The sequence below is a fragment of the Ursus maritimus genome, unplaced genomic scaffold, assembly GCF_017311325.1.
Source record: "Ursus maritimus isolate PB19 unplaced genomic scaffold, ASM1731132v1 scaffold_3, whole genome shotgun sequence".
Taxonomy (NCBI): Eukaryota; Metazoa; Chordata; class Mammalia; order Carnivora; family Ursidae; genus Ursus; species Ursus maritimus.
In genome coordinates this window covers 25,788,447-25,807,572 of record NW_024425563.1, presented here as the reverse complement: position 1 = coordinate 25,807,572, position 19,126 = coordinate 25,788,447, and the positions used below count along the sequence as shown (strand labels likewise).

General features: G+C 39.1%; 1 long non-coding RNA gene across 5 annotated transcripts in view; it reads left to right on the top strand.

Moving 5' to 3' along the window:
• Positions 1-2,775, top strand: part of LOC103676622 — a 213,160-nt gene extending 210,385 nt beyond the window's left edge. For all 5 annotated transcript variants that reach the window (XR_005838521.1, XR_005838519.1, XR_572172.2 and 2 more), the window contains one exon: positions 1,799-2,775. This is a non-coding gene — a long non-coding RNA (uncharacterized LOC103676622). The remainder of the gene's footprint in view (positions 1-1,798) is intronic.
• The last annotated feature ends 16,351 nt before the right edge of the window (positions 2,776-19,126 follow it).

Genomic DNA, 19,126 nt, shown 5'->3' with positions numbered 1-19,126 from the left:
TTGGAGCCCAGGTCAACTCCTAATAAGCTGGTAGCCCTCCCGAAGAGGTTAGCACACAGTGTTAGGAGCCTGTGTTGGTTGCTGTCGACTACATCTGACCATGTAGTACAAGAAAGAGAGGAGAAAATAATTGACCCGTTTGCAGTAGTAACATCAGGGAATAGAGAGAACCCACAAAAGTAAGATCTTGTAGGGTTGGAACAGGCACCCACTTCTCAGCTACAAAGTAAATAAAGTAAAATAAAAGTAGCAAAAATATTTTAAAACACATTAAAGCAACATTGAGAATGTTATTGAATGTTGACTCTTTCAATAGGAAAATATTGAAAATGGATTATTTCAAAATTAAAAAAATAGAATAATTTGAGCATTAAAGGCTGTTTGAAACTCAGCCTTACTGCACAGATCCAATTAATTTTATAAGCACAATATTGGTAGTTTAAAAATTTAATGGATTAAAGTAATTACCACTCGATCCATTCAATTGAACAAAATGGCTCAGGCAAAAAAAGACCAAAGGTGGAGCGCCTGGGTGGCTCAGTCGTTAAGTGTCTGCCTTCGGCTCAGGTCATGATCCCAGTGTTCTGGGATGGAGCCCCACATCAGGCTCCCCGCTCAGTGGGAAGCCTGCCTCTCCCACTCCCCCCACTTGTGATCCCTCTCTCGCTGCCTGTCAAATAAGTAAATAAAATCTTAAAAAAAAAAAAAAGAGCAAAGGTGTAGTTTCCCACTGTATTCATTTCCTAATGCTGTTAGAACAAATTACCACAAACTTAGCGGTTTAAAAGAATACACATTTTATTATCTCATAGTTCTGGCAGTTCAAAGCCCAAAATGGATCTTACTGCACTAAAAGCTTACTAGCAAGACTGTGTTCCTTCTGGGGGCTCTATGTGAGAATCTAGATGTCGCCTTTTCCAGCTCATAGACGCTTCCCAAATTCCACAGCTTACGGTCCCCTTCTGTCTTCAAACCAACAATAGCTATTGGATACATTCTCAGTTCACATGCCTCTGACCTCTACTTCTATCCTCACATCTCCTTCTCTGACTATGCCTCTCCCACTTCCCTTTTCAGGTATGTAAGGAGCTCTGTGATTACCTTGGGTCCATCTGGATAATGAAGGATAATATTTCTATCACAAGGTCTTTAACGAAATGACATCTGCAAAGTTGCTTTTGTTATCTAAGCTAACAGTCCTAGGTTCTGGGAATTAGGATGCAGATCTCTTTGGGGGACTTATTATTCTGCCTATCACAGTTTGCTCCCCGGCCTCCAGAGAATTATGCTCATCTCACATGCAGAGTGCATTCACCTATTCCAACATCTTCAAAAGTCTCAGCCTATCACAGAACCAACTCAAAGCCCCAAAAGTCTCTTCTAAATCTAGTCAGCTCGAAGTCCCAAATCTCATCATCTAAATCATGTAACTCAGGTGTGGTTGAGACACTGGGTTTAATTCATCCACGGGAAAAATTCCTCTCCGTCTATAGATTTGTGAAACTAGAAAACAAGTTACGTGCTCCCAGAATGCAATGGTACGAGTCTAGGACACCAGTTATAGACATTCACCTTCAGAAAGGGAGATAATGGAATGGGGGAAAAAATTCCCACCAAGCAAACTTCCCTGGGTTTCCGGGCCTGGGAATGATCCCCTGCAGTGGCTCTGCCCTCATCGTCAGGCTCACGCTCCAGGAAGGGCAGCACAGGGCTGAGTCATTGCACCAGTCTGTTTCCTGTCCTTGGAATTTGGGGAGCCCGACTGCCTTCTTTTCATTACATTCTTTGTCTCTTTCAGGCAAAACTAGCAGTGTTTCTGATGGCTTAAAATTCTGAAGAACTTCGTGGGTATCTTGTGCCTGTCGTGGATCCTTACTCCTTCCGATAACAAGCTTCTCCACAGACCCTTCCTAGGTAATCCCATCTCTATTCCTGGTTCCTGCTTGGGATGGCTGGGAGCACCCACGAGTCACCCACATAATCACACTGAAGAGAACTCTTTGTAGCTGAGTACTACAACCTTTTGATTCTTTCAAGATACTAGCAAAAGGTTGTCTAGTTGCACACTTGGCTTTCTCTACAGAGCAGATACCCTGACAATCTCCTAATTTTTACACCTTTTCCCCGCTGAATAGGTAAGGAGAATTTTGCACATCAAGTCCTGGTTTCTCTTCCTCAACTGATCTCTTTCCTTCCAAATTTTACGATAGTCAGCAAGAAGAACCAAGCAGTACCTTCAACACTTTGTTTGGCAATCTCTTTAAGCATACAAGTGTATCATTTACAAGTTTTGCTTTCCATAGAACTACAGAACACAACTTGGCTAAGCTTTCTGCTACTACATAACACTAACAAGGATCTCCTTTCCGTCAGTTTCCAACAATAACTTCCCATCACCATGTGAGCTTTTCTCAGCAGCGCCTCCTAACATTTGTATTTTTACCGGGTCTTATCATGGAGATTTAAGTATTGTCTAACGTGATACATATTTTCTTTGCTATGTTTTCACTTTCTTTTGAGTCCTCACAAGCAGAACTAGTAAATAGACATTTCTGCTACCATTTTGATCAAGGAACTCTAAGTCTGTCCTATTATACTCCTCAAAATTCTTCCAGCCTCTGCCTATTGTCCTATTCCAAATTCATGTTTACACTTTTAGGTATTCTAGCGGCACCTCTATTTTGGTACCAAAATTGTTATTCATTTTCTATTGCTACCGTTACAAATTACCACATAGCTTAAAACAACAGATACAGGGGCACCTGAGTGGCTCAGTAGGTGAAACAGTTAAACGTCTGAGTCTTGGTTTCAGCTCAGGTCGTGATCTCAGGGTCCTTGGAATCGAGCCCCACCTTAGGCTCTGCACTCAGTGTGGAGTCTGCTTGAGATGCTCTCTCCCTCTGCCCCTCCCGCTCCATGCTCTCACTCTCTAAAATAAATAAATCTAAAAACAAGGACCTTGTCTTCCAACAAAGTTATTATCATGTAGTTCTACCAGTCAGATGTTTTCAATGGGGTTTACTGGGTGCAAAGCAAGGTGTCTGCAGGACTGCATCCTTTCTCAAAGTTCAAGGGTAAAATCTGTGTTTTGCTGTTTCTTATATTTAGAGTCAGCCCACATTCTCTCTGCCCCCTTCCATCTCCAAAACCAGCAATGGTCAGTTGAGTCTTTTCATATTACTCTGGCTTCTTTCATATTATCACATCTCCTTCTCTGACTCAGCTTCTCCTTCCATCCTCTTTCACTTAAAAGGACCCTTTCACTTACAGTGGTTTCATTGGGCCTGCCCAGATAGTGCAGGGTAATCCTCCCAGCTCAAGGTCCTTAACTTAATCACATTTGCAAAGTCCCTTTTTGTCATGTAATGTTACATGCACAAATTCTAGGAATTAAAACATGAACATCTTTGCAAGGGTCATTATTCCACCTCCCATACGCACCAAAATTTACTAGGTCCCACTGACCCAAAGTTAAATGAAGGGAGAGGCAAATGGATAAAAAGTGATAAAATTTAATAAGTCTAAGAGGTATGTCTAGAAAAGAACTCTAGGGGCACGTGGGTGGCTCAGCCGTTAAGCGTCTGCCTTCGGCTCGGGTCTTGCTCCCAGGATCGAGCCCTGCATCTGGCTCCCTGCTCGGTGGGAAGCCTGCTTCTCCCTCTCACACTCCCCTTGCTTGTGTTCCCTCTCTCACTATCTGTGTCAAATAAATAAAATCGAAAGAAAGAAGAGAAAAGAAAAGAAAAAAGAAAAGAAAAAAAGGAAGGAAGAAGGGAGGGAGGGAGGAAGGGAGGAAAGAAAGAAAGAAACTCTAATTGGGGTTGTTGGCCTGTGGAATGCCTAGATTTTCATTCTTAAATTCACTGTTCATATCTGGCAAATCAAAAAGGAAGAACCACCCAGAGGGCAGAGCCGGCCCACAATACACTGGGAAGGATAGTGGAGGACAATCAGGGCCCAATTATGATACATCTCATAACCCAGTAGAGGAGACCTTGCAACATATACAAGAAGGATTTCAGATTTTCTGTGAATAAGTGACTGTTGCTTCTCCCATTATCCTATTAAATGGAATACTTAGGAGTTTCCTTTTGATGCTTCATCATGATCTGTTGGGTGTATTGGGAAGAGATAACTTTTATTGTAGTTTATAAGTTTCTGAATGCAGAAACCACCAGTCATCATGCCCAGATCTTAGACTTTGTACTAGATGCAGAGGATAGTTAGGACTTTTGGTTTGTCATTGTGTGCTGCAATATGGAAAGGGGCAAAATTGGACATTTGGTCACCCAAGGGGTTACCAGGGGACAGAATGTTATAGTTCTTGGTGTTCAGCTTCTTTTCCTTGGCACATTGATAGGATTGCATTTCCTCTCTACTTTTGAAGTCAAGAATGGCCATTTTGCTTGATTTGACCAGAAGAATATGAGTGCCAAAGACAGAAGTCATTTCCAGTTGCAAGATTTAAGAGTCTAGGTTATAATTCATTATGTTTTCTCCTCCCGAAATGGAAATGATTTTCTGGTTAATGGCTGCTCCATCAGTCTGTGTCCAGGAATGAGGGTACCTTGGATCAGAGCCCCAACTCACTTCTAGTGGACACAGGTACAAGAAGGAGCAAGAAATAAACCTTGGTGGTTTAATCTGCTAAGATGTTAGGCTTTTATTTTATTTTTTTGTAACTGCAACATAACTTATCCCATCCTATTAGCACATATCACTGAAAAGTCTCATTATTTTTTGTGTGGGAAAATAAAAATAATTGCCTTAACTTATTGATCTTACAAGGCTACTTTATTAGAAGCTAAATCAAATTGATTTGAAATCTGATAGTGAACTGAAAAAATAAAAATTTTTATATACATAATTTACAAAATATGTTAAAACTATTAACATATTCAAATCTATTCACTGAGCTTATGTTTATATAGTTGCCTCTTTCATAACCAGTTTTCTTACTGAGTCTGAGGCATCACTCTGTGTTGTAGCATTTGTAGGATTTACCCAAGTAGATGTATTTGTAGTAAATATTGACCTCATGGAACAATACATAGTCCATATGTAATAATTTAGATGTATCCTTTTTTTTTAAAAGATTTTATTTATTATTTGACAGAGATAGAGACAGCCAGAGAGAGAGGGAACACAAGCAGGGGGAGTGGGAGAGGAAGAAGCAGGCTCATAGTGGAAGAGCCTGATGTGGGGCTTGATACCATAACTCCGGGATCACGCCCTGTCCCGAGGGCAGACGCTTAACCGCTGTGCCACCCAGGCGCCCCTAGATGTATCCTATTTTTATCAAGAAGTTATTTTTAATATATTTTTTATGTTGGGGAGGAGTTAAGATGGCAGAGGAGTAGGGGTCCCCTTTTTCAGCCGGTCCCCTGAGTCAAGCTGGATAGGTATCAGACCAGCCTGAACATCCATGGAATCAGCCTGAGACGCAGGAAGATACATCTGGATCTCTGCAAATGAACATCTCCAGCACTGAGTATTGAGGTACAAAGTGGGGAGCCGTGAATCCGCACACAGATATCGGAAGATAAACGGAAGGCAGAGGGAGCCACCGCGTTCAGGCACCAGAAAGCGGTAGCCACCTGCACGGGGGAGCGGGCGGGCTCGCGGACGGCACCCGCGAGAGAGCGGACTGTGAGCCGGAAACGCGCGCCACCAGACTGAGGGCCGGAGCTTCGGAGCGCGGGGGCGGCTGGCGGCTGGCGGTGTTAGAAACACAAAAGACAGAGACGCGCCAGCCCTGGAAGTGAGGGCTGGGATGCCGGGTGTGGGGCGCACATCCCGGGACGCTGCAGGGTTGAGCAGCACCAACAGTAACAGAGTTAAAGTGGCCAGAACCCCAGTGGAGAACAGTCCACAATCCCTCTGTTCTGAGACAGAGGCTGAGATTCAGCCACTGCTGCTCTGACTCTCAGAAGAGGCACAGCAAACCGCCAGGGAAAGCCGCCAGAGAACAAAAGCCTGGAAATACTGGCTCACAGTGTGCCCAACCCCATCCCCCCTCGCAGGGGACACGGAGACTCTACCCAAACAGGGTTGCCTGAGTATTGGTGCGGCAGGCCCCTCCCCCAGAACGCAGGCTGAAAAATCAAGAAGCCCACATCCCTAAGATCTCTATAAAACAAGGGTGCACGGCCTGGGTCCTGGTCAATAATTTGGGCTCTGGGCAACCGTGCAACCTCTCCTCATCAGAATGACGAGAAGGAGAAATCCCCCCCAGCAAAGAAAAGACAATGAGTCTGTGGCCTCTGCCACAGAACTAATGGATATGGATATAACCAAATTATCAGAAATGGAGTTCAGAGTAACAATGGTCAAGATGATGTGTAGACTTGAAAAAAATATTAACAAAAATATTAACGAGAATATAGAATCTCTAAGGGCAGAAATGAGAGCGAATCTGGTAGAAATTAAAAATACTATGAATCAAATGCAGTCAAAACTAGATGCTCTGACAGCCAGGGTGAATGAGGCAGAAGAATGAATTGGTGAATTGGAGGATGGATTAGTAGAAGAGAAAGCTAAGACAGAAACTTGGATCAAAAAAATCCAATCTCAAGAATGTAGGTTACAGGAGATTACTGATCAATGAAACGTTCCAATGTCAGAATCATCAGCATCCCCAAGGGGGTGGAGAAAGAGAGAAGTCTAGAAGAGATATTTGAACAAATTGTAGCTGAAAACTTCCCTAATCTAGCAAAGGAAACAAGCATTTGTGTCCAAGAGGCAGAGAGGACCCCTCCCAAGCTCAACCATGACAAACCTACGCCACGTCACGTCATAGTGCCATTCGCAAATATTAGATCCAAGGATACAGTATTGAAAGCGGCCATGGGGCACCTGGGTGGCACAGCGGTTGGGCGTCTGCCTTCGGCTCAGGGCGTGATCCCGGCGTGATGGGATCGAGCCCCACGTCAGGCTCCTCCGCTATGAGCCTGCTTTTTCCTCTCCCACTCCCCCTACTTGTGTTCCCTCTCTCGCTGGCTGTCTCTATCTCTGTCGAATAAATAAATAAATAAAATCTTAAAAAAAAAAAAAAAAGCGACCAGGGCAAAGAAATTTCTCACGTACCAAGGCAAAGGTATCAGAATTATGTCAGACCTGTCTACACAGACCTGGAATGAGAGAAAGGGTTGGGGGGCCATTTTTAAAGCTCGTTAAGAGAAAAAACATGCAGCCAAGGATCCTTTATCCAGCAAGGCTGTCATTCAGAATTGATGGAGAGATAAAGACCTTCCAGAATCGACAGTCACTGACCAATTTCATAACCACAAAACCAGCCCTACAGGAGATATTAAGGGGGTTTCTATAAAAGTAAAAAGGCCCGAAGAGTGATACAGAACAGAAAGTCATAATCTATAGAAACAAAGACTTTACAGGCAACATGGCATCATTAAAATCATATCTCTCAATAATCAGTCTCAATGTAAATGGCCTAAATGCTCCCATAAATAACACAGGGTTGCAGATTGGATAAAAAGACATGACCCATCCATTTGCTGTCTATAAGAGACTCATTTTGAACCTAAAGATACATCGAGACTGAAAGTAAAGGGATGGAATGCATCTTTCATGCCAATGGACCTCAAAAGAAAGCTGGGGTAGCAATTCTCATATCAGATAGATTGGATTTTAAACTAAAGACTATAGTTAGAGATACAGAAGGGCACTAAATTATTCTTAAAGGATGTATCCAACAAGTGGATATGACAATTATAAATATATATGCCCCCAACAGGGGAGCAGCAAGAGACACAAGCCAAGTCTTAACAAGAATAAAGAGACATATACATAATAATATGTTAATAGTAGGGGACCTCAACACTCCACTATCAACAACAGATAGATCACATAAGCAGAAAATCAACAATGAAACAAGAGCTTTGAATGCCATACTAGACGAGTTGGACCTCATAGATACATATAAAGAACACTACACCCCAGAACGAAAGACTACTCATTCTGTTCTAATGCCCATGGAACATTCTCAAGAATAGACTATGTTCTGGGTCACAGAACAGGTCTCAACTGACACCAAAAGACTGAAATTATTCCCTGCATATTCTCAGACCACAATGCTTTGAAACTGGAACTCAACCACAAGGAAGAATTTGGAAGAAACGCAAACACTTGGAGACTAAGAACCATCCGGCTTAAGAATGATTCGATAAACCAGGAAATCAAAAATCAATTTAAACAATTTATAGAGACCAATGAGAATGAAAACACAATGGTCCAAAACCTATGGGACACTTCAAAAGCAGTCCTATGGGGAAAATACATAGCCATCCAAACCTCACTCAAAAGAATAGAAAAATCTAAAATGCAGTTTTTATATTCTCACCTCAAGAAGCTGGAACAGCAACAGAGGGACAGGCCTAATCCACTCACGAGGAAGCAGTTGACCAAGTTTAGAGCAGAAATCAATGAATTAGAAACCAGGAGTACAGTAGAGCAGATCAACAGAACTAGAAGCTTGTTCTTTGAAAGAATTAATAAAATAGACAAACCACTGGCAAGACTTATCCAAAAGAATAGAGAAAGGACCCAAATTAATAAAATTATGAATAAAAAGGGAGAGGTCACAACCAACACCAATGAAATAGGAAGGATTATTAGAATTTTTATCAACAGCTTTATGCCAATAAATTAAGCAATCTGGAAGAGATGGAGGCCTTCCTGGAAACCCATAAACTACCAAGACTGAAACAGGAAGAAATTGATTTTTTAAACAGACCAATTAATTATGAAGAGATTGAAACACTGAGTAAAAACCTTCCAAAAAACAAAACGCCAGGGCCTGATGGCTTTCCCGGGGAATTCTACCAAACATTCAAAGAAGAAATAATACCTATTCTCCTAAAGCTATTTCAAAAAATAGAAACAGAAGGAAAGCTACCAAACTCATTCTATGAGGCCAATATTACCTTGATCCCCAAACCAGGCAAAGACCCCATAAAAAGGAGAATTACAGACCGATTTCCCTGATGAATATAGACACCAAAATCCTCAACAAGATCCTTGCTAATAGGATCCAACAGTACATTAAAAGGGTTATCCATCATGACCAAGTGGGATTCATCCCTGGGATGCAAGGGTGGTTCAACATTTGCAAATCTGTGTGAGAGATTACATGAACAAGAAAAAAGCCAAAAATCATATGATTCTCTCAATAGATGCAGAAAAAGCATTTGACAAAATACAGCATCCTCCCCAGATTAAAACCCTTCAGAGTATAGAGATGGAGGGTACATTCCTCAATTTCATAAAAACCATCTATGAAAAGCCTACAGCAAATATCATTCTCAATAGGGAAAAGCTGGAAGCCTTTCCCTTAAGATCAGGAATACAACAAGGATGCCCACTCTCGCCATTAATATTCAACATGGTACTAGAAGTCCTTGCAACAGCAATCAGACAAGAAAATGGGATAAAACGTATCCAAATCGGCAAAGAAGAAGTCAAACTGTCTCTCTTCACAGATGACATGATCCTCTATATGGAAAACCCAAAAGACTCCACCCCCGAACTACTAGAAGTTATAGAGCAATTCAGTAATATGGCGGGATATAAAATCAATGCTCAGAAATCAGTTGCATTTCTATACACGAACAATGAGACTGAAGAAAGAGAAATTAGGGAATCCATCCCAATTACAATAGCACCAAAAATCATATGTTACCTTGGAATTAACTTAACCCGAGACATAAAGGACCTATATTCTAGAAACTACAAATCACTCTTGAAAGACATTGAAGAAGACACAAAAAGATGGAAAAATATTCCATGCTCATGGATCGGAAGAATTAACATAGTTAAAATGTCCATGCTACCCAGAGCAATCTACACTTTCAATGCTATCCCAATCAAAATACCAATGACATTTTTCAAAAAACTGGAACCAACAAGCCCTTAACTTTGTGTAGAACCAGAACAGGCCCCGAATTGTCAAGAAAGTGTTGAAAAGGAAAAACAAAGCTGGGGGCATCTCAATGCCAGATTTCAAGCTGTACTACAAAGCTGTGATCACAAAGACAGCATGGTACTGGCACAAAAACAGACACATAGACACATAGACCAATGGAACAGAACAGAGACCCCAGAAATGGACCCTCGGCTCTTTGGGCAACTAATCTTTGATAAAGCAGGAAAAAACATCCAGTGGAAAAAAGACAGTCTCTTCAATAAATGGTGCTGGGAAAATTGGACAGCTACATGCAAAAGAATGAAACTTGACCACTCTCTCACACCATACACAAAGATAAACTCCAAATGGAGGAAAGACCTCGATGTGAGACAGGAATCCATCAAAATCCTAGAGGAGAGCATAGGCAGCAACCTCTATGACATCGGCCAAAGCAACTTTTTTCATGACCCATCTCCAAAGGCAAGAGAAACAAAAGATAAAATGAACTTGTGGGACTTCATCAAGATAAAAAGCTCTGCACAGCCAAGGAAACAGTCAAAAAAAACTAAGAGGCAGCCCACAGAATGGGAGGATATATTTGCAAATGACACTACAGATAAAGGACTGGTATCCAAGATCTACAAAGAAGTTCTCAAACTCAGTACACAAGAAACAAATAAACAAATCATAAAACGGGCAGAAGATATGAACAGACACTTTTCCAATGAAGACATACAAATGGCTAACACACATATGAAAAAATGTTCAAAATCATTAGCCATCAGGGAAATTCAAATCAAAACCACACTGAGATACCACCTTATGCCAGTTAGAATGGCAAAAAGTGACAAGGCAAGAAACAACAACTGCTGGAGAGGATGTGGAGAAAGGGGCTCCCTCCTACATTGTTAGTGGGAATGCAAGTTGGTACAGCCACTCTGGAAAACAGTGCGGAGGTCCCTTAAAAAGTTAAAAATTGAGCTACTCTGTGATCCAGCCGTTGCACTACTGGGTATCTACCCCAAAGATACAGATGTAGTGAAGAGAAGGGCCATATGCACCTCAATGTTCATAGCAGCATTGTCCACAATAGCTAAATCGTGGAAGGAGCCGAGATGCCCTTTAACAGATGACTGGATTGAGAAGATGTGGTCCATATATACAATGGAATATTACTCAGCTATCAAAAAGAATGATTTCTCAACATTTGCTGCAACATGGACGGCACTGGAGGAGATAATGCTAAGCCAAATAAGTAAAGCAGAGAAAGACAATTATCATATGGTTTCTCTCTTCTATGGAACATAAGAACTAGGAAGATCGGTAGGGGAAGAAAGGGATAAAGAAAGCGTTGGGTCAATCAGAAGGGGGAATGAAGCATGAGAGACTAGGACTCAGAAACAAACGGAGGGCTTCAGGAGGGAGGTGGGGAATGGGATAGGTCTGGTGATGGGTAGTAGGAGGAGGGCACAGATTGCATGTGTGCACTGGGTGTTATACGCAACTAATGAATCATCGAACTTTTACATCAAAACCAGGAATGTACTGTATGGTGACTAACTTAAAAATATAATAAAAATATTCATAAAGATTATAAATTTATATATATATTTCCAACACATATATATATATATATATATATTATGTTGGAAAGAAACCTTGGATTTCTCTTCCCAATGAAATTGATTTTTTTGTTGTTGTCTTTAAATCTACTTCTAATGCCCAATATTTCCTTCATTGATATTTCCATACTTTTTGTGATTTTGATGCATTGGGCTAGCAGAAATCATCAGTCTATTATTTTCTCAACAATTTCTTATTTGTTGAAAGACACTAATTGACTACATTATTGTAGTCTACCCATGGATTCAGCCTGTACTTTAAAAAACAGTGCTTCGGCTCTAAGTTCCACTGCGCCCCCTGACCCAGCCCCTGGCAAACACCACCATTCTACTGTTTCTATGTGTTTCACTATCTTAAATACCCTGTGTCAGTGGAATCTTGAAGTATATGAGGAATTGCTATTCAACGGAATAAAATTTCAGTGATGAAAGATGATTAAGCTCTCTAGAGAACGGTATGTGCATATAGTTAACAGTATTGTATACTTGAAATTGGTAAGGGGCAAATTTCATGCTGAGGATCTTACTACAATAAAAATTGATTTGAAATGTTTAATTTTTTATTTGTGGAGCTAATATACTTTTGAGGTTAACGTTAGTAATAATATTTTTAAGAAACCCTTAGGTTTGAATAGAGGTGACAAGATTTGTTATAGGAATGTCCTTACTCTACATTTTCTAAAATATATTTCAAATATGAAGCACATAATATTTTAACATCAATCACTGTTATTAAAGTATTACAACAGTTCATTATGAACTACTCTTATTTCCACAGTTTCTATTCAGTCTCAAAATAGCTAAGCACCATCTGATTTCATAATCTGATAATATTTTTAAATGCATTAAAACCTAACATTCCAGTCACTGTAAAACATAATGAGTTTAAAGACTTAAGAACAGTAATTTTAAAAAAGTAACAAATAGCATGTATTAATATTAGGAACATATAAAAGCAAGTTCTTTTACTGCATAGAAATAATGAAGAGGAAAGAAAATCCGAATTGGTAGGAAGTCTGAATTTTAGAATAAAAGTTAATTTCTGTAATTAATTTAGTAACTCCGATTTGCCCAAATCAATATTGACAGATTGGAAAAGAACTTTAAGATGCAGATAGACGGATCTTAAGAGGAGTTAGTAATTAGCATTTCAAAGATGGAATGTAATGAATCCTTTAAGTGTGCTTTAAAAACATTTTCCTAATCCACTGGATTCTTTTTTCAAGGTTAGTCTATTTTATCCCACATCATATGGTGATCATTTTATATGAATAAATTGCTGTGGAGAACTGAATTCATCATAGCCTGCAAACTATCATTTTGGTTTTTAAATATTTTTAAATAAATATTGTATATATTTAAGGTATACAACATAATAATTTGATATACATATACAAAGTGAAATGATTAATACAGCCAAGGTAATAACATATCTCCTCACAGTTACCATTTTTTGTATATGTATGATTAAATTGACTTTTTCAACAAATTTCCAGTATTTAATACAATATTATTAACTTTAGTCATCATGTGTTGACAGCGGCTTTTCATCCTACATAAGTGCAACTTGTATCTCAACCAACGTTTCCCATTTCCCACTTCCCTGCCCCGGTAACCACCATTCTACCTCCTCTGCTTCTTTTGTATTCAAGCAATCCCACTTCTGGGTATATACCCCCAAAATGAAATCAGTACCTAAAAGAAATCTTGAATTCCCCATATTCATTGCAAGATATAGAAACTTAGTTGTCCCTCAGTGGATGAGTGGATGAAGAAATTGTAGAGTGCATGTGTGTACACACACAAACACATGATCGAATATCATTCAGCCTTTAAAAAGAAAAAAAGTCCTACCATTTGAACCAACAAAATGGGTGAACTTGGAAGACATCATATGCTAAGTGACATAAACCAGACAACGAAAGAAAAAAAAACAACCTGCATGATTCATTTGCATGTGGAATCTAAATCCATTGAATTAACATCACTTTTTCATAAAGGTAATTTAAGACACATCATCTGAATGATATAAATATTTTAAATCAGCATTGCCTGAATGGTTTTCATTTGAAGTAATATAATCATAGACATTTAATAGCCAAGAGATTGTAAAATTCCAGGTTTCGCTCTTGACGATGAAACTGTAATTCTGACATAAAGCTTACATGGAACCACTTGGTGCCATTCAAGACAAGAATATACAAAAACAAAGATCTATTTAAATAATTGATTATAAGAATATTGAGACCGAACTTTTTCATGGAAAACTGGTACATTCAAGTATAAAAGTTCTGGAACATTTTCCCTTTGAAGTAACTAATATGCTAATTCTATGTCCTCAAACTCTCACTTGGCATTATTAATTAGAACCTATTTTTATGTAGGAAAGTATAACTTTCACAAATGGAAGATTCCGATTTGCGATTTTGACTTTTCTGTGGGATAACTTAGAAGTATCTCTCTACGTCAGTAGAGCATGACTTTGATGAAGTGATGAGGAGAATATAAAAAAGTCACAGTGGGGGTGTTTCTTTGTTGTTGCTGTTGTTGGTTTTAGCCCGATAGTGAGCTTAAGTGAATGCCCTATAAGCCTATCACAGTGTATTTTTCTTGTCTTCCATTTATCTTTACATAAGCAGTGACTTATTAAGATAAGAACTTTTGCAGATTCTAGGTTAATATTTCTAGAGAAATAATGCACAAATTCATAAACTGTATTTTAGTGTCAGGGTTTAATAGCTTTATGAATGACTTTTAGTCCTGCTTTGCATAATAATTCAAGATCTGGAATGGGGCACTCTTAATTTTTTCAAAAAATTTTTGCTGCTATTTTTAGGAAAATTATGAATTACACATAAAATTAAGATATTTCTCATTTTCTATATGGCAACTTCCATATAGGGAAATGGATATAGAACTACTTTTTCCCATTATGATCATAGATTATGTTATGAAAGGTCCATTTCTTAGAAAATCATTACATAAAAATTGTTCTTACCCTACATGAGTATGTTCAAAAAGTCTTTATAAGATATTTATTGAGAATTCCAAATTGTGTTCAGGAGAAAGAGGAGTATTATGGTACTGGTAAACACAGGTCTCAGAAAGCTTTCAAAGTTTTTCCTCGATCATTAGTGTTCTAGAATTATTATTAACTAGGTGTACCAAAGTGGAATTTCATGTAGTAAATGACTGATTAATGCTGAGGTTGAATGAATTAAGCAAGTCTTCTGACTGTAGGATTCAATACCTCTTAATGCTAATGTATTAATATGCATTGTAAGATAACAACATCCATGTCTCCTGAAATGTATTTGCTGTGAAACCTCTAGTTTTTTAAGCTCCCAGGACCTATAATCTTTTAAGGTAACAAGCTGTTAGCTTACTAGGTCAAGTACTATTTTGTACTACTTCATATGTATTAACTTTTGAAAAAAATTCTCTGTGTAATCTGGGGGAAAGGTAGCATTTTACTAGTTGTATTCTTAAATATGCATGTCTGTTTTAATATACAAATAGTATTTTCTAACAGCCTATCATTCCGTAGTCATGTCTCATTTATCCTGTGGTTATTTTTGGACACCCGAAATGTGACCATATCACTTGCAAAGTCCAGTGTGCCAAACCACGAAAAGTGTTGTCTTCATTTGGTCCTTATTTGTAACTTTAAAGCATTAGGCTGAGGCCCGAAAGATTCACTACCTCCAGGCTTAGAAGCCAGTAAAGAGAAGAGCCAAAATTCTGAGTTTAGGATCTGTGGGCGGTGATAAAGACTTGACGATGTCTCTGGATTGTACTGTAATATTGCCTTGAAGTCGGCTTCTGTTTTCTGCTTCTTTTGTATATTCTTTTTCATTTTTTCCTCCTTGCTTCTCTCTCTCTCTTTGTGTCTAATCTTTATTTGTACTTCTTTCTTCTCTTTTTCTATGGCTCATTACTAATCCTGGGCCTTTTACTGAAAATGAGTTTAAAACATTTGCTCCATTCTCTCGCCACTAATAAAGACTATTGTTGGTAGTTTCTCTTTTACTGATTTTATTAAAAGCTATCAGGATTCTGTTACCTTGATTTGATATTTAAAACATTCATTGTGGGGGCGCCTGGGTGCAGGCCAGCTGTTGTGCCGCCTGCCTCGCTCAGGCGCTAGGCGTGATCCCCGGGCGTGCTAGGATCGAGCCCCAAGCCAGGCTCCTCTGGATGAGCCTGCTTCTTCCTCTCCCACTCCCCCTGCTTGTGTTCCCCTCTCTCGCTGGCTGTCTCTATTCTGTCATAAATAAATAAAAATTTAAAAAAAAAAAAAACATTCATTGTGGAGCACCTGGTGGCTCAGTTGTTGCCGTCCTGGACTCTAGATTTGGCTCAGGTCATGATCTCAGGGATCATGAGATAAATGGCATGGGCTCCATGCTCGGCAGGAGTCTGCTTTGGAGGATTCTCTCTGCCTCTCCCTCTGCTCCTCCCTGTACACACACCTCTCTCTTAAAAACAAGCAAAACCAAAAGCATGCATTGTGCTCACACATTATGTATAAACTCCTTTTATATGATAACTTTCTTTGCAAAATCAGGAACCAATTCAAATATCTCTGATGTCTCTAAAGCAAATCAATTCATTTCTGTATTCATCTAAAAACAGTATCTGAGATACAGTGTGACTTCATAGCCTATTTTTCTGTTGCATAAATGACAATGCAATTTTAAATTAAATCGCATATAAACTCTATTTGCTAATTTTTCTTCATTTGAGAAGAGACTATAATAATTAAAACTAAGTCACGCAGTAACTGAACCATGATGACTTGTTAATGACCTTATCTTATGCCTCTCATCATTTTGTGCATGAAATGCAAACTCCAGATCATTATGAGTTATGACTGAAGCTTTGACTTTGTGTTTCAAGTCTTATTTTCACAGAGTCACATTAAAACAAGCATCAGGACTCACGCATCTGTTTGATTGTAGGATCTTCTCCCCAAATGAGTCACTTGTAAAATGCAGAACAAGTCACTGACAGAGAGAGAGACGTTGCTGATAAATAGAACAAAGAGAAGTACCTTAAAAAAAACACACACTATAGTCTTCTAATCTCTATGCCACAGAAATCCTGTGCAATCTGTCAATCACTGCACAATACATTTTACCTCTTAGAGAAATGGGAATGAAATATTTACATTTGGCACTTCATCTGGACTTTTATATCAAAACATCATGTCTGCTATTTGGACTTTATCTGGTTTGGTAGGTTATAGGATTTTTTTTAATTTTTAATTTTCCTGTGATCTTTATTTTCAATGGCAGAGTTAATGCTTTTCCTGTATTTGTCTTCATGGAAGATACCTTTACTAATCAACGTGATTGTTGATTAATATCAGCTTTTGTTGAAGGCCTACAAAGTGTCAAGATTGTATGAGTAATCTTATCTCAGGTATTCTTCAACTGTGAGCTACCTATAAATACCACCATTCCGTGAAGACCCTGAAGCTCAGGGACCCTAATTGACTCATGCTCACAAAGCCCAGTCAGGGGCACAGCTGGGATTCAGATTTTCCTTTCTTTTTCCAGTATGCTACACTGAAACAATTTTTTTATATGCCAATAACTAAACAGGCTAAAGCAACTTCTCACAGCAAGGGATATTTGAGAAGAGCTTTTCAAAGATAAGTATGCTTTTTCTCAGACTAAATCATTCTAAGGTTATTTGAAGGAGAGACAGAGAAAAATAACTTGGAGGTGTAATTAGTTAAGGCATATTTAAGGGAACTACAACTTGTCAAACAAAGTTCAGGGAGATCGGTGCAAAGCACACAGTATACATTTTCAAGTAAAAGAAAGGAAAGATAAGGGGGAAAAACCCCTCTCCTTCAGGAAAGACTGGGGGTGAGCCCATATACCTGGTAATAAACTGATACCAACTTTGGAAAGTGAGGAAACAGAAAATGTTTCTTGCTCCCGAAAGAAAAACTGCTTGCAGTGGTTGTGTTAGATTGTTTGGAGGCAGATGGGGGCAGGGAAATAATTTTTTTAAGCAGCCCGATAAGCACCTGCTGATTCAAGTCCCTATCCATCATCAGCAGGAAAGTGACTGAAGTCCCAAAGCGTGGGATTTTCAGGCTGCATTACTAAATAAAACATGTATCTACTTAAATTAGAAATATTTAGGCGCCCTCTTGTTATGACAGGTATTTTTGACATGAAGTCTTAGATGAAGAAGATTTGAGGTGATGTTTTTGTCTGAGGGAAATCATGGAAGAAGTTTAATAAGGATTCCTGCAACTCATGAACACACGGAACAAATTAACAGGATCTAGAGACATCATAGAAAGTACCATAAGTAAGTTGGTAAACTAACATCTAAAGACAGAGTTTGCAGCTGAAGGCGCCATGTTAAATTTTGGTTCAGAAACAAGTTGAGTTGGAGCCGAAGTTGGAAGGCAGCTGAGGAAATAATTCACAACAACAAAATGTGAAACTTTGCAAACTCAAGAGTCAATAAGACTTGACAAAGCTACTCAGTTACCCCTTGTAACAAACAATAAAAGAAAATCAATAATGTGAATGTTGGTTTAGAGTCGCTTGAACTATCTGATTTATTGTCTTAAAAAAATCCACACGTCAGCACTGTCAAATGTTAAAGAAAAAAATGTAAACCCTTATATACTCACGCTTTCTATTTACATTTCTTTCTCCTGAACAGAGATGGGGAATGAGGGGGCGAAAGAATTGTCAAAAGGGGTAGGAATAGCAAGTATCATAAAAGTCAAAATTCACTTTCCTTAAATTTGTTGATTCACCAAATATCTGTACATAATTATGGCTCCTCACCTGGAAAATCACCCATCTTTGGCCAATAAGTCTATTTACATCTATTTCTGTGTTTCTATTATTTCTTATTTTTAAATGTTATTTCAGGGCGCCTGGGTGGCTCTTCATAGTTGGTTGAATCTGGTAGAAATTAAAAATACTATGAATCAAATGCAGTCAAAACTAGATGCTCTGACAGCCAGGGTGAATGAGGCAGAAGAATGAATTGGTGAATTGGAGGATGGATTAGTAGAAGAGAAAGCTAAGACAGAAACTTGGATCAAAAAAATCCAATCTCAAGAATGTAGGTTACAGGAGATTACTGATCAATGAAACGTTCCAATGTCAGAATCATCAGCATCCCCAAGGGGGTGGAGAAAGAGAGAAGTCTAGAAGAGATATTTGAACAAATTGTAGCTGAAAACTTCCCTAATCTAGCAAAGGAAACAAGCATTTGTGTCCAAGAGGCAGAGAGGACCCCTCCCAAGCTCAACCATGACAAACCTACGCCACGTCACGTCATAGTGCCATTCGCAAATATTAGATCCAAGGATACAGTATTGAAAGCGGCCATGGGGCACCTGGGTGGCACAGCGGTTGGGCGTCTGCCTTCGGCTCAGGGCGTGATCCCGGCGTGATGGGATCGAGCCCCACGTCAGGCTCCTCCGCTATGAGCCTGCTTTTTCCTCTCCCACTCCCCCTACTTGTGTTCCCTCTCTCGCTGGCTGTCTCTATCTCTGTCGAATAAATAAATAAATAAAATCTTAAAAAAAAAAAAAAAA